At 42.8% G+C, this 13,626-nt stretch overlaps 1 protein-coding gene across 1 annotated transcript in view; it reads left to right on the forward strand.

Annotated features, from left to right (window-relative positions):
• Positions 1 to 13,626, forward strand: part of CNTNAP2 (contactin associated protein 2) — a 1,871,069-nt gene that overhangs the window by 1,841,059 nt on the left and 16,384 nt on the right. The gene's annotated exons all lie outside the window — the stretch shown is intronic.

The raw sequence follows: 13,626 nt of genomic DNA on the forward strand, positions 1-13,626 counted from the left end.
TCAGTGTTCTCATAACACGAGTGGTGGCGAGCCTTTAGTCCTGCTCCTCACTCTGTGCAAGCTGACCTTGAGGAACCCAGGGAACCTCTCTAAGCCTCTGCTTTGTCACCCATAAGGTGACAATGTGGGGTGTGATCCCTAAGTGACCTTCAAATCTAACATTCAGCGGGTCCCCAAAGCAATGTGGGATGTTGCTGATGCTAAAGATGGGAAGAGAAAGAGGTGGGAGGCAAGGTGGTGGTGGGGCCTGGGTACCAATCCCATCATTGCCTCTCACCGGCAGGTTTCATAATCGTTCCTCAGTTTCCCCATGTCTGAAATGGAATTAATAAGACCTAATTCATAGAATTCCTCGTGAGACAATGTATTTAAAGCACTTAGCACAGTCGTAGACAGGTAGCAAGCTTTAAAAAGGCTTAGCTGCAATAATATTAACAATGTGGTTATTATATTAGACACAATTTGCTGTGATGCTTGAAGGTCCAGTAAAGCCTTCCAATCCCCCCCCCCGACCTTAACTGCTCATTTGTAACAGTTCGTCACGTGAACGTGGTACATTTGATTGCTTTATGCGTGTTCCAGCCCCGTGCATGGGATTTATTGTCTTCAGTGCAGTCTCATCATTGAGAATCCTTGCTAGGATTTGCGCTGCAAAGCTTTGTAAAGCTTCAAAAGAAGCCAAAATTGCCCCGTTGTCAGAATAGCCAATTTACAGACTAAACAAGCAGCTTTGTTCCTCACACATGGATTCCTACAACATGATGAGGGGTGCTGTGTGCCAAGGGTACTTATCAAGAATTCCCTTTTATGAATATTGTTAGGATTACACAGCAGGCTGGTTTTTCCTCATGCACAGGCTTAAACAAAGGAAAGCATTCCTAATGCTGAAAGAAAAAAAGTAGGAATGAAAATATGAGATGAGAAAAGACTTATGTCAGGGCTACACAGGAACAAAGATTTCTCAGATAAATTTTTCCAAATACCAGAGTGGATGGAAATAAGGCATGATCCATGAAACACACGTCCTTCTGCTGCATGAGGACGCAGGTACCCGCTACAGGAGGCCGTGAGCATATTCGGTCTAAGACGGCCGCCGAGAGACGAGTTTCAAAAATATCTAGATGCGAATTTTTGATTTTTTCTTTTAGCGATTTGACTTTTCTCTTTTAGGTGAATAGGAACATGAGAGAGAATAGGGAGCAGGGGGCTGGACAGGGGACAGAGAAAGACATAGACACCAGAGAAGGTTACTTAATAGCAGCCTCCAGTGGGTAGTCTCAGGGAAGAAAAACTTTCCCCTCTCAGGTTCAGTAAGTGGGGACTGCAAATCAAGCTGATAAATACAGGTTAACAGGGAAAAATGTTTATTCCTATGCATATGGGAGCTTACAAAAGAAGTAGCTGAATAAATGGCTAAAATTAGAGCTTCTATACCTTGCTTAGTAAGGAAAAGGGAAAGGAGAAAAGGCCTGTATGGGAAATACAAATGGGTTTCTAAAAGAACAAAGGAGAGAGAGGACGGCTTGTGATAATGCTTGTTGATGCAGGTGTGGGTGGTCTCTCTGTCTTCCTCCAGGCCGTAAAGCTCCCCTGGAATGGGGATTCATGGTAGGTTTTCTCTTGGTCTCCTTCCTGGGATTAAAAGGCACTCAGAAGAGGGAATTTATGGCAGCTTCATTTCTCAGAAGTTTCTACTTTTAATCAGATAAGAGAAACTCCAGAAAGACTTCTTTCTGCATCTGGTGAATCCCAGATGTCCCCAGTTTAAAAGAATCCTCATGCCCACTCTGGGGTTCTAGGTGGGTTGCACATCGGCGAGCGCACCACAGCTTTTGTGAGCTGAAGTTCATCATTCTGAACGCTGATTCGAGGGGTTTGCTTTGATCAGATCATCTTTCCTGGGTGCATAGAATAAGAATCCTCATCATCAGATGATCAGAAACAAAACAACAGTGTATACATCAAGGTGCATTGCCAGCTCTAAATCATGTGTTACTTGAGTCTGTGTAGGTAGAGGACAGGAAGAAAATAAAGGTGAGAGCTAATGAGTCCTGGTTTGAATAGAGGATGTTTGAAAGTAGATCGTTTCCTCTGGTACCTCGGAGAGTGTGGACCTCAACCAACAGCACGAGTATCACCTGGAGGCTTGTTAGAAATGCAGCATCCCAGGCCCCCGCCCCAGGCCCCCGCCCCAGGCGCACTGAATCAGCATCTACATTTTAGCAGGATTCCCAGGTGACGGATGTGCGCATTCGAGTCTGAAAGCGCTAATCTAGCACAGTGGTTCTCAAGCTCAGGTGACTTTCAAATTTCCTGGAGAGCTTTTGAAAATCCCAACATCCAGGCTACCCCCCAACCAAATTCAATCAGTCTTCTTTTCTTTCTGCTCCCTTACATTTCCTTCTTATATCTTAGATGATAGCAAATGATAAAAACAAAAAATATATTTCAAGATACAGTGACTTCGTGTGATATGATCCTTTTCCTCTCTTGTGACACTACTGACTGAGCTACTCCTTACCTCTCTAATGCTCTTCAAGCCCTGTCACTGTTCTCCAAAGTGAGGGACACTTGTGTTAGTCAGGCTGTGCACTGCACAACTCCAGGGGATGCCACTTGCACTGCAGTCTATGGCTCCTGGGGCAGTGCAACATGGTAGTCTTGACAGGGAGTCACCAAATCACTATGGGAAGAAAATAGACGTGGCATTACATAATGTGGTTATTTCCTCTCCATTTCTCTTTCAGTCCTTTTAACTTTGTCAAAGAGAAAGTCTCTGTTTGGTCCTGGTATGCCATTAGCATCTCTCCCACTCTTTGCTAAGGAGAGATCGGGCTTCAGTTTAGAGGCTGGACAGGCAATAGAATTACTCACGAGGGTTTTGAAGTTTCATCAATGCATTTATTTAAATACAAAATTGGATCAATTTAGTGAAAATAAGTAAGTAAATAATAATTAGATTTTACACGGATATGGCAAAAAATGTAAAGGTGATTCCCACGCAACTGGAGTTTAGAAAACACTGGACAGCATGACAGGATTATCACGAACCGAAGGGCCTAGCAGGGGGCCCTAAGACTGATATTTTAGAGGGGAATGATCAACAAAACTATGTGGATTTGATTTAAACCAATTCTGCCTACAGAATTGGAAACATCCTATTAGAAACATCCGGTCTGTCTTTTTTCTGCCTGGTTTTTCCCCCTTTGACAATAGGTGCGGCCTGTTTCTGAAGCTCGTCGTCATGTCCTTAGGCACATTTTTAGAACAGTAGTTACCAAGTAGAAGGAACAACCTCCAGCCCTGGGTTCTGGCCTATTTGAAGGTCGCAGAGCACCAGACAAGTGTGATTTGCTTCTCAGAAACGTGGGCTCTGTCATGTCCTTAGGCACATTTTTAGAACAGTAGTTACCAGGTAGAAGAAGCAACCTCCAGCCCTGGGTTCTGGCCTATTTGAAGGTCGCAGAGCACCAGACAAGTGTGATTTGCTTCTCAGAAACGTGGGCTCTGTTTTCTTTCTTGGTCAAATTCAGGACCTCCTACTTCATTGGAATGGCATGGATTTGCCAGCAGAAAGACAGCTACAGATGGCAATGCACATTCTGTAAAATGTAAAAACAAAACAAACACCAGAAAAAACAAATCCGAGGGTCTGATGCCATAAATTTCTACACCAAAGAACAACCCCAAACTGTACATCAAGCCATTTTACGAGGCGTTCGTGTGAAGCCTTGGGTGTTTTTTTCACATTCATGATATTTGTTACAGAATACATCATACTAATGGCCACATCCTTTTTGAAATATCATTAAAATAGACAAGGCACTTTAGGATGTAAGATTTCGTTTCCTAAGGACTCTTCTAGTTATAAAGATTGTAACTAGTTACTGTTTCACAGGACTTCCAGTGCTTCCAGGTAATATTCTCAGCACAAGTTACATGGTAGATGACGTGGTGCATACCTCCATTATCCCCAAGGACATCGCTCCCCAGAGGGTTCCTGGAGAATCAGCCTCTGCAAGGTGCTGGCGGTTGAATTCATAGTATCCACTGTCACCTTGAGTTATCTGGCCCCCACCCTACAGCTAACTGTGTCCCATCCTGAGAGGCTCTTAGCCAGGAATGCTTACAGCCCCTCTGAGAGGGAAATGGGCCAACGTGGAAAATCCAGAAGTACTGAGCAGAGTGGAAGGCAGTTAACACAACCCAGTTCTCCTCTTGCCCAGATCCAAGGTCAGAGGTTGTCAGGAATCCAGGGGGATCCAAACCCAAACTTGTCCACTGGGTTCACTCAGGTTCGCAGAGCAGTTGAAAAAGCAGCCGTCGTAGGAATATGCTTCTTCTCCAAACTAAATCAGGAACTCGATGAATATGGAACCTGGGATCACTTAATGTAACAACCCCACGCCCCAGTTAGGTTCCAGACTGTGCAGTCCGCCGGGGGCCTGTGCACTGAGTACTAATGCCTGCACCCCCACTGTTTACCACTGGGAAGAGGGAGTTGATTTCTCAAGGCACCCACACCTCTATTGCTGTGATTTTTGATGACTTGATTTCTTGCCTATATTCCAAATTTCCTTTCCGCTATCTGAAGATAAAATATTTTTTATATCTTCACGTGCAAAAGTGGTCTGAATATCAGGAACACTTAAAAACTGCATATATCTATTCCCTTTCCTTCCTAATTACAAGCTGGTAGTTGGTTTTCTTTACCACCTGCAAGCACTTAATCTTTCCAGCTCTTATCATTATATCTTAATTATTTCTGAGCAGATCGCTTTTTTCATGCTTATGCTAAGATTGCGTGATTAATGTGTTTAATCTCTGTTACCTAATCTTTTTATTGTCTTCTGTGTCTTTTGTACTCTTCAGTGACCGACACAGTACATGTTTATTCAGGTGCAAAGAGCATTTATCATCCCCCCTTTCTAATGTGTCCTTTTACCACAAATGACGCAAATTCTTCTTTTCTGCAAAACCACCAACATGTTTATATAGCTCAAGTCAAATTTAATATTAGAGTTACAGATTTTTGATCTAAAGTCATTTAAGTTGTTCCCATCTTTTGTTTCCATGATGAATGGCTTTGTACACATGATTTTGGTGAGTCAAAAGATGTGTTTCTTGGGGCTGGCACCGTGGCCGAGTGGTTAAGTTCACGTGCTCTGCTGCAGGCAGCTCAGTGTTTCGTTGGTTCGAATCCTGGGCGCAGACATGGCACTGCTCATCAAACCACGCTGAGGCGGCATCCCACATGCCACAACTAGAAGGACCCACAACTAAGAATATACAACTATGTACTGGGGGACTTTGGGGAGAAAAAGGAAAAGAATAAAATCTTTAAAAAAAAAGGTGTTTCTAATTTTGACAGTTACTACATATCACCCCTCCAATGATGCAGTACCTCGAATCCAATGAAGTATGAGTGTCTTTTTCCCCACACCCTCCCCAACACAGCACAGTATTCTTTTAAATTTTACCATATTTTATTTGAAAAATGAAATTTTATTGTTTTAATTAGGATTTCATTAATGAGTGAGATTGAATATTTTTGTATATATTTATGTCAGTTGTATTTATTTTTCCATGAACTACCTGTTTATACTCCTTAACCAAAGAATTATTTATAATCTTTCCTGTTAGTTTGTTGGTAATTTACTACTTGTACAAATTCTTTATATATTAAGCAAATTAGTATTTTGCTACATGTTCACGTTTTCCTGGTTTGATCTCTATTTTTTGATATTATAGGGGTTTTTTCCCCATGTAAAAATTTCTAAATTTTACATGGTGAAATAGTGTCTTATGGCTTTTGCATTTTGTGTCATGCCTTCTCTATCCAGAAATTCTTCAAAAAATTACTCCAGGGGCCTGCCCCATAGCATAGTCGTTAAGTTCGGCACGCTCCACTTGGGTGGCCCAGGTTCATGGGTTCGGATCCCAGGCACTGACCTACACTGCTCGTCAGCCATACTGTGGTGGCAACCCATGTATAAAGTGGAGGAAGATTGGCACAGATGTTAGCTCAGGGCTAATCTTCCTCAAGCAAAAAGAAAGATTGGTAACAGATATTAGCTCAGAGCAAATCTTCCTCAGTAAAAAAAAAAAAATTCCACATTTTTTCTAATGATGTTTTTGTTTTATTTGTAAGATTTATGTATTTACTCCACTTGAAATTTATTTAGGTAGAACGAGTAAGGTAGGAAGTCACTTTTTTTTTTCCAACTGGCCAGCGTATTTGTTGAGGTTCCATCCTTTTTCCTGCCTTTCTCGTATTGAGAATGGCCTTTCTGTTTGAGTCCACCTCTGGACTCTGTGACGTGTTGTGTCGATCTGACTCTCCATGAGACGGCAGCGAGATGTGATGATGATTGAGCTTTTATAGCAGCAATTAATAGCTCATAAATCTAATTTCCCTTTCATTCGCTTTTTTCCGAACTTTTCTGTCCTTGCACATTTACTTTTCCCATGTGAATTTAGAGTTTCAATCCCAAATTTTATTCAGATTGTCTAGAGTTTTTATTGAGATTGAATTTTATGTGTAAGTTAATTGCAGGATAATTGACATCTATATAAATAATATTTTCCTGTCCAGAAAGAGAATTGTCTTTCCACTCATCATGTCTTCCCCTCACATTATACAAAACTCATATGAAGATAACTTTAAAACATTTCCTGATAAATTAATTTCTAAGTCGTTCCTCTGTTTTTGCAAAGCACAAAATCTAAAAGCCATAAAAAAACCTCCCTATGTGAAGGTCAGCTCATTTGGCACCTGACTACGTCATCGAATCCTTCACAGTGGCGCCCAGATGAGTGTTTAATTGAATATAATTGGGAGAAGGTGTGTGCACACCTGGGGTGGGACTCTAAGAGGGCCATCTTAGAATTCTGCCTACATACATACAGATCTTATATGTGTGTATATCTTTGGGATTCTTATATGATAGCTGAAGGATTCCTGTTTTGATAAGTTTTATCAGGGTTAGATGTTGAATAGTATCTAATGCCATTTCAACATCTAGGGAGGTGACGTGTGCTTTTTGTTCTGTGATAAATTAGTAGGATGAATTGCGGTAGTAGATTGCCAAATAGGGAACCAAGCTTTCATCCCGACCATTAACCACACTTAGTCATGGTGAGGCGTTCTCTCCAGGTATAACTTAAGTTGTCGAACTAAAACTTTGTTTAGTTTAGGTTTCTTTGTTTTTTACATCGATAATTCTTAGGGGAGACAGGTTTGTAGCATTTTTTTACCTTTTTTGGGCGGGGGAGGGTTGCAGATTTGGGTTTTAACCTTCTGCCAGCTTCATAGAAAGAAAGCAGAAGGGGCCACACAGCAAGGAATGCGGGAGGCCTCTAGGAGAGCAGTCCTGGACGGACCAGAAAGGAAACTGGGACCTCAGTCCTACAGGTGCAAAGGTTGAATTCTGCCAACGACAAGAATGAGCTTGGAAGCACATTTTCCTAGGGCCTCTAGACAAGAACTCAGGCCTGCCCACTCCTTGATTTCACCTCCTTGCTGCCTAGCCACACCATGCCAGACTTCTCCATTACTAACTAGTGGAATAATTCACGTAAGTGCCATCCAAACATTCACGTGCTTAGAATCACCTGGGGAAACTAATGAACACAGATTCAGCAGACCAGACCAGAGACAGGATTTGAGATTCTGCATTTCTAACAAGCTCCCAGGTGATGCTGCCACTGCAGGCCCACGGACCACACTGAGAGTGGCAAGGATATAAATAGCCTTGGAGCATTGCCTGTACCTGGTGAGTTCGGCAGACTTCCCTGCAAAGCCACTAGAACCTACTGGGTTTGGTGGGCATAGCTCTTTGACAACTCTCTCGATTTCTTTTATGATAATTAGTTTAATTAGATTCACTTTCTCATCTATGACAATTTCTGTTACTTTATATTTTTCTAGAAATTCATGCATTTAATCTAGGTTTTCAAATTCATTCCCATATAGTTGAACAAAATAAGTTTCTATAATTTCCATTCTCTAGAAAATTTCATATTGGTATTTTTGATACTATAGATTTAGGTCTTCCTCCTTTTCTTCTTGATTGGATTATCTAACGCCCCCCTCCCCACAAAGGAACTGGCTCTGGATTGATTGATTCTACCGTTTTTTCCTCTACCCTTTGCTTTTACTTGACTTTAAATTTTTCTTGCTGCTCTTTAAGTTTGTAATCTGGATGTTTAATTCTCTTGTCTTCATTTTTGGTGTGTGTGTGTAACATCCTCTCACAGAGGAACATGAACCAAAGTTAACAAATCTAGCACATTCCAGATGCGTTGTCTTGGCATGAATACTTCTAACTCGACTTTTATCTAAGGGACCTGAGAAGTCTTTAGAGACTGCCTTAAGTTGCCACAGGCTTCCCACATCTCTGAAAGAACAGATTTGGCCGGCCTGTGTTTTGCAAAGCTGTGGGGGCCGTGATGAAGAAAGGAGAGAAGAGCGAATCATCACTTAAGCGGCTAAAAGTGAGGCGATGGGATTTGAGTCCCCTCCAGCCCCGCCCTCCTTCCCCACCATCCTCTCCACACTTGCTGTTCTCTGGTGGCTCCAGAGGCCTGAGCGGGTCACTGGGCTGCTTCGCTCGAGGCTTCTGTTCTTTCCTCACCAGGATCATTCAACTCTCTGAAACTCCGCTGTGAGAAAATCAAAAGGGGCACAAACGTCCAGCTTTGGGGCAACTTCTGAGGTCCTCGTTTCTGCCGTTGTGTGGGCCTCTCTTTCAGTCCCAGTTTTCCTCTACCTCTGTCTTTCTTTCTTTCCCTTCCTCCCTTACAGTAGATTTTGAACCCCCAGGACGTTAGAATCCTGTCCCAGTCCCCTCTGCTCTCCACCCTCCGACCCCACCCCACCTGGTACCGCGCTCAGAGATGCGGCTCCCCCCGGGCTGTGCCTGGCATCCTCTCAGCTGTCATGTCCGTCACGTGAGGCTGGCAGAGTGCAGCATAACACAGGCGTATGCGTTGCTATGGTGACTTCTTTGTTGATGGCAGAACCACTGACTCCAAGTCACACTATTCATTTGTGCCTCCTTCTTGTGTCAGAGGAATGTTATGAGAAGCCCATGAAAATCAAGTAGATTTGAGCTCAGTGTGGTCCACCAATGTCTGTGTCCATCCTTGCCTCCATCAATCCCCCGACTAACTCTTCCTACCGCACTGCATTTACTTGGGGCCGTTCAGGGGAGAACAACACCCCCCAAATTAATCTGGCTTCACTTCCTTTACTGACCTGTCATTCAGAAAGACTATTGTCAGAATCTCTGGGTGTGAATTCTCCCGAGGGAATCCTTGCCAGTCCCTACCTGGAAATGCTAGTTCCACCTTTGCTGGCAAATCAGGGCTTTGTGTCCTTGCCTATGACTTCTAAAGATGCAGAAACGTTAACCAGATGATGTTTTTGACCCAGCACCATCCGCTCTTCAGAGGAAAGTCCCTGCGTAAAGGCCAGTGACAAATAGGCAATCAGTTGTTTGACTCATTTGAGATCTTTCGTTGATTCTCCATGCTCTGCACACACTATTCAGAAATGTCTAAAACCCAGGTGGATTCTTGATTCTGCTGTTTGAGTTTCTGCCTAGGCACAGCCTTGGAAGGCTTAGCAAAAGAAGTAAAATCAATTTTATGTTAAAATGTAAATGCACATAAAAATCCATATGAATGTGGGGTGCAGTTATTTTAAACGTAGAAAACTAGATGAATCGCTTTGAAATTTCCCCCTTAGAAAAGGCTAAAAGTGGTTTTCAAGAATTTACTTGGGAATTTTAATTTTTAGAAAACTGGAAAGGATAAAGACAAATTATGGTGGCTTAAATCTGTAAATGACCTCAATTGCTGAAATGCTGTCAGTGCATGATTTTGTTTTATCCTGACAATGGCCTGATGTAGAGGACATTATTAGCCATGTTTTAAAGATAAGGAAAATACGACTCAGAAAATAAATATATTCATTCCCTCAGTAAACTTCTGTGAGCTGCTGGAGCAGCGGCTGGCTCAACTGTGGCTGCACATTAGCATCAGCTGGGGAGCTTTTTGGCACTCCTGAGGCCTGCTCCCATCCTGAGATCTTAATGTGCAGTCAGTACTGCGAACCAACGGGTCCTGCTGTTTATAGCACCTTGCTCAACAATACAGAGAACAGCATTATGGGGTCTCAAATTCAGGTAGACTCACTCCTCATTCAGTGCTTTTTGCCCTTTTTCCTCCCCTCAATGAAAACTTTGAATTTAAACATAAAAGATTTGTGGTTCTTTCTAAACTGTTTTCCTGTCTTCTGCCATCCCTTAAATATAATGCAGAAGTCTGAAATAATAAGGAATTTGCATCCCCGTAGGTGAAATTCCTGCTACTAAATATACCTTGCTTCTTTCCCACTTTCTCTTTTGATATGGAATAAATCATCCCCAAGACTGTGAGAGCCAATTGAATATTTTTTCACCCTCTGTTGACATGAATGAGAAGAAGAGCGATGACAGAGCCACATGGCTTGTGCTGGAAGTTTATCACATTATCTTGATGCTGATGTGAGCCAGCATCACGGAGGAATCTGCTGCTGGGGAAAATCAGGAAGCTTTCCTAGGCGAGGGGAATTCCTTTCACAAGGTTCTCTTTGATGACCATGAGCCATTCCACCTGCCAACGAGCGAAGACACTTGTCTTTTGAGATCTGGGGTTAGTTCAGGAAGAGAACGGTTCAAAAGACAATGGAAATGTCTAGCATGGGGGTTGTGTATTCAGCTCTCTGAGATCAGCCTTCTTGGAAGAAAAGACATTGTCTTGGGATTGGAATTATAAACTTTCACTTGTGCTAATGCAGCTGAAAAGACCATTTCAGAAGCAAGAGCCCAACTGGGCATTGATAAAAGACTTAAAATATTTGCAGAATTAATTTTTAAAGGCACTTTAGGTTTGCTCACTGCCCCCTTTAATAGACCACACACAGGAGCCAGAATCTCGTCAGCAGGCTGTGATCTGGGTGTACGCCACTGTGTTCTCAGAAACCTTTCTCATCTGTATGCTGGTTTCTGAACACTTAGAAAGAAAAAGGGTCAATTTCACATTTTGATGAAACAGCAGTTACAACACAGACATCCTACGAAGCCAAAGCCATGTGAACATTGACAGAGCCGGTCTACAGAAAACAGGAGCATATTCATCATCTGAAACTGAAGACAACATTTTCTGCAAGTTGAGAGATAGAGGTTGTAGCAGGAGATTAAATGTTTTTTAAATGCGTTTTACTCACTGTACTACCTTGAAAGACATCCGATGATAACAAAAGCAAATCAGTAATATCCAGCCATTTCCAAAAGAGCCATCCACAGTCAAATTTTGGCCTTTGAATTACTAGAAATTTCCACAAAGAGGGAGTAAAAGAAGACCCTTCATCCTTGCCTGACTCCTCAAATGACTAAATGTGCCTAAATATTCTCACAAATGATGAAACTCATCTTTTGACTGGATTATAGATGATAAAAAAAGTTATTTTCACCAAGCTCCAAAAGCCACAAATTCTCGAAGTCCAAAGCCATCACTGATACTTGCATAATGCCCGGTGTGTGTTTCTCAGTAGAAGGCGTAAGGTAACTGCTCCGGAAGATGTTTGTCTTCTGGACGGTGCCAATTCTTGACCACTGTCTGAGAGGAAGGGTGGAATACGTCGAGGAAGTCTTTAAAAGATGCATTTGGCTTATTCACCATGACTGGCTGCCTTCCTCTTCTCACTATCGTTATTTTTCTCAACCATCCTCTCCTTAGAAACTGAGGCTATTTCTATGGTTCAGCAGACAACTAATTCTTGTTGATACTGCTTTGCTGATAAGGAAAATACTAATGGTGTTAGCTGAAACCCCTGTGTAACAGTTGTGTTCACCAGGCTTGGTAAATGTCCCCAGCTGTGACCCAGCACGTCATCAAGTGATGTACAGTTGCTCTGGTGCCTTCGGATGTTAACACAGCACATTCCTCCAGGGCCTTGGGCTCTCCACCCTGAGCTGGCCGCGTCCTGTCATCGCACAACCCCCACTCACGCAAGAACAGCATCAAGGAGCCAAGAATCCTTTCAAAAAACAAACCGATATACTGCAGAAAAATCAACAACCCAGTATTGTAAAAAACATGTCTGTTCTCCCTCATATGCTTTTGAATGCATCTGTAACATCAGGAACCAACATGCCGGCGTCACATTTTTCCTCCCTGATATGCTTGCTTTGTAGAACCAATTTGTATTTTTGTTTTAAACTAGGAAGGGTCTCCAAGGACTTGCCTGAGATAACCATTTATGAAACTCCTTGGCGGTTTTTCTTAGACTGCTCTTAACATGGATTAGTAATAGGCTCTCACCGTCTACATTCAAAATCCTAAAGAATTGTACTCAGAAATTGAAGCAGTGTTACTGTCGTCGCTTTCACAACACTTAAAAAGAAATAGGGCTAAAGAAATAGAACTGTGGGGCGTTCTGCCATGCATATCATTAAAAGCACACAAATAATTCAGCCAAAAAAAAGACAAGGTTCTCAGAAGGAATTATTTCAATTCCCTCTCAGGCACCGCATTAAATTAAAACTCACACGCACAGGAGGAGCTGGAGAGATGAACCACTGAGGGTCTCCATTAAAGCTCTGCTAGTCAGAGTGAGGTTTGCGCTCAGGCACCCTGGCGGCCTGTTAGAAATGCAGACTCCCAGGCCCCCCCCAGACCAGCTCAATCAGAATCTGTATTTTAACAAGATCCCAGGTGCTTTGCGCCCTAAAGATTGAAAGCTCTAACCAAAGCACTCAGGAGTCAGGTTATTTTTTTTTCCTAAAGGCACATCAGAATGAGTCATAAAGAGGAAAAAAAAGCCTAAGGAACCCCCAGTTACAAAAAGGGAGGCCCTTTTATCCCTGACCTCCAGGGCCCCATTCATAGGAAGTGATAGCACCCGACGGGGGAATCCTGTTACTGCTGAGTGCAATCTGTAAACTGTGTTTTCCCTCAGAAAGAATTTAAATGCTACTTCCCAAATTTATCCTATTGCCCCAGATTTGGGGCTTCTGCATTCTTGCATCCCTGCTGACGTCAACATGAGTTGATAAACGCCCTGTGGCAGACAGGAAAGGAGCGACTGCACACCTCAACAGAGAGGAGTCGGTCAGTGCTCCTAAGTGAAGGAAAAGGCCTGGCACTGGGCTCCCAGCCCCTTGCCCTGGGCTTTCCTGGTCTAGACGTTCAAGGCTCATGCTGAGAAATACAGGAAGATGCCTGGAAATAGTCCTGGATGAGTGCAGAGAGCTCGAACCAGTGACCCTGGCACCTACTCGCTACTTGGCTCTGACCCAAACGCTGTCCTGGGCTTCAGCCTCCCCAGCTGTAGAGGGAGGGTGTGGGACTAAAGAGCCTGCAAAAGCCAGCTGGAACAATCCATGATTCACAAGTGCCCCTAACAGCCAATAGCTTTGACAATTGACTTACAGACAATTATAACTAACGCGAAAGAAAAAGCAATTTGCCCACCTAAGAAATAACAAGACATCTTAGTCTAATGTGAAAATGGACACCATATGTCTTATCTTACTGTTTATTTAATGGAATACAAAGTCTGAGCTTCTAGCAATAATG

The sequence above is a fragment of the Equus przewalskii genome, chromosome 4, assembly GCF_037783145.1.
Source record: "Equus przewalskii isolate Varuska chromosome 4, EquPr2, whole genome shotgun sequence".
In the NCBI taxonomy this organism is placed as follows: domain Eukaryota; kingdom Metazoa; phylum Chordata; class Mammalia; order Perissodactyla; family Equidae; genus Equus; species Equus przewalskii.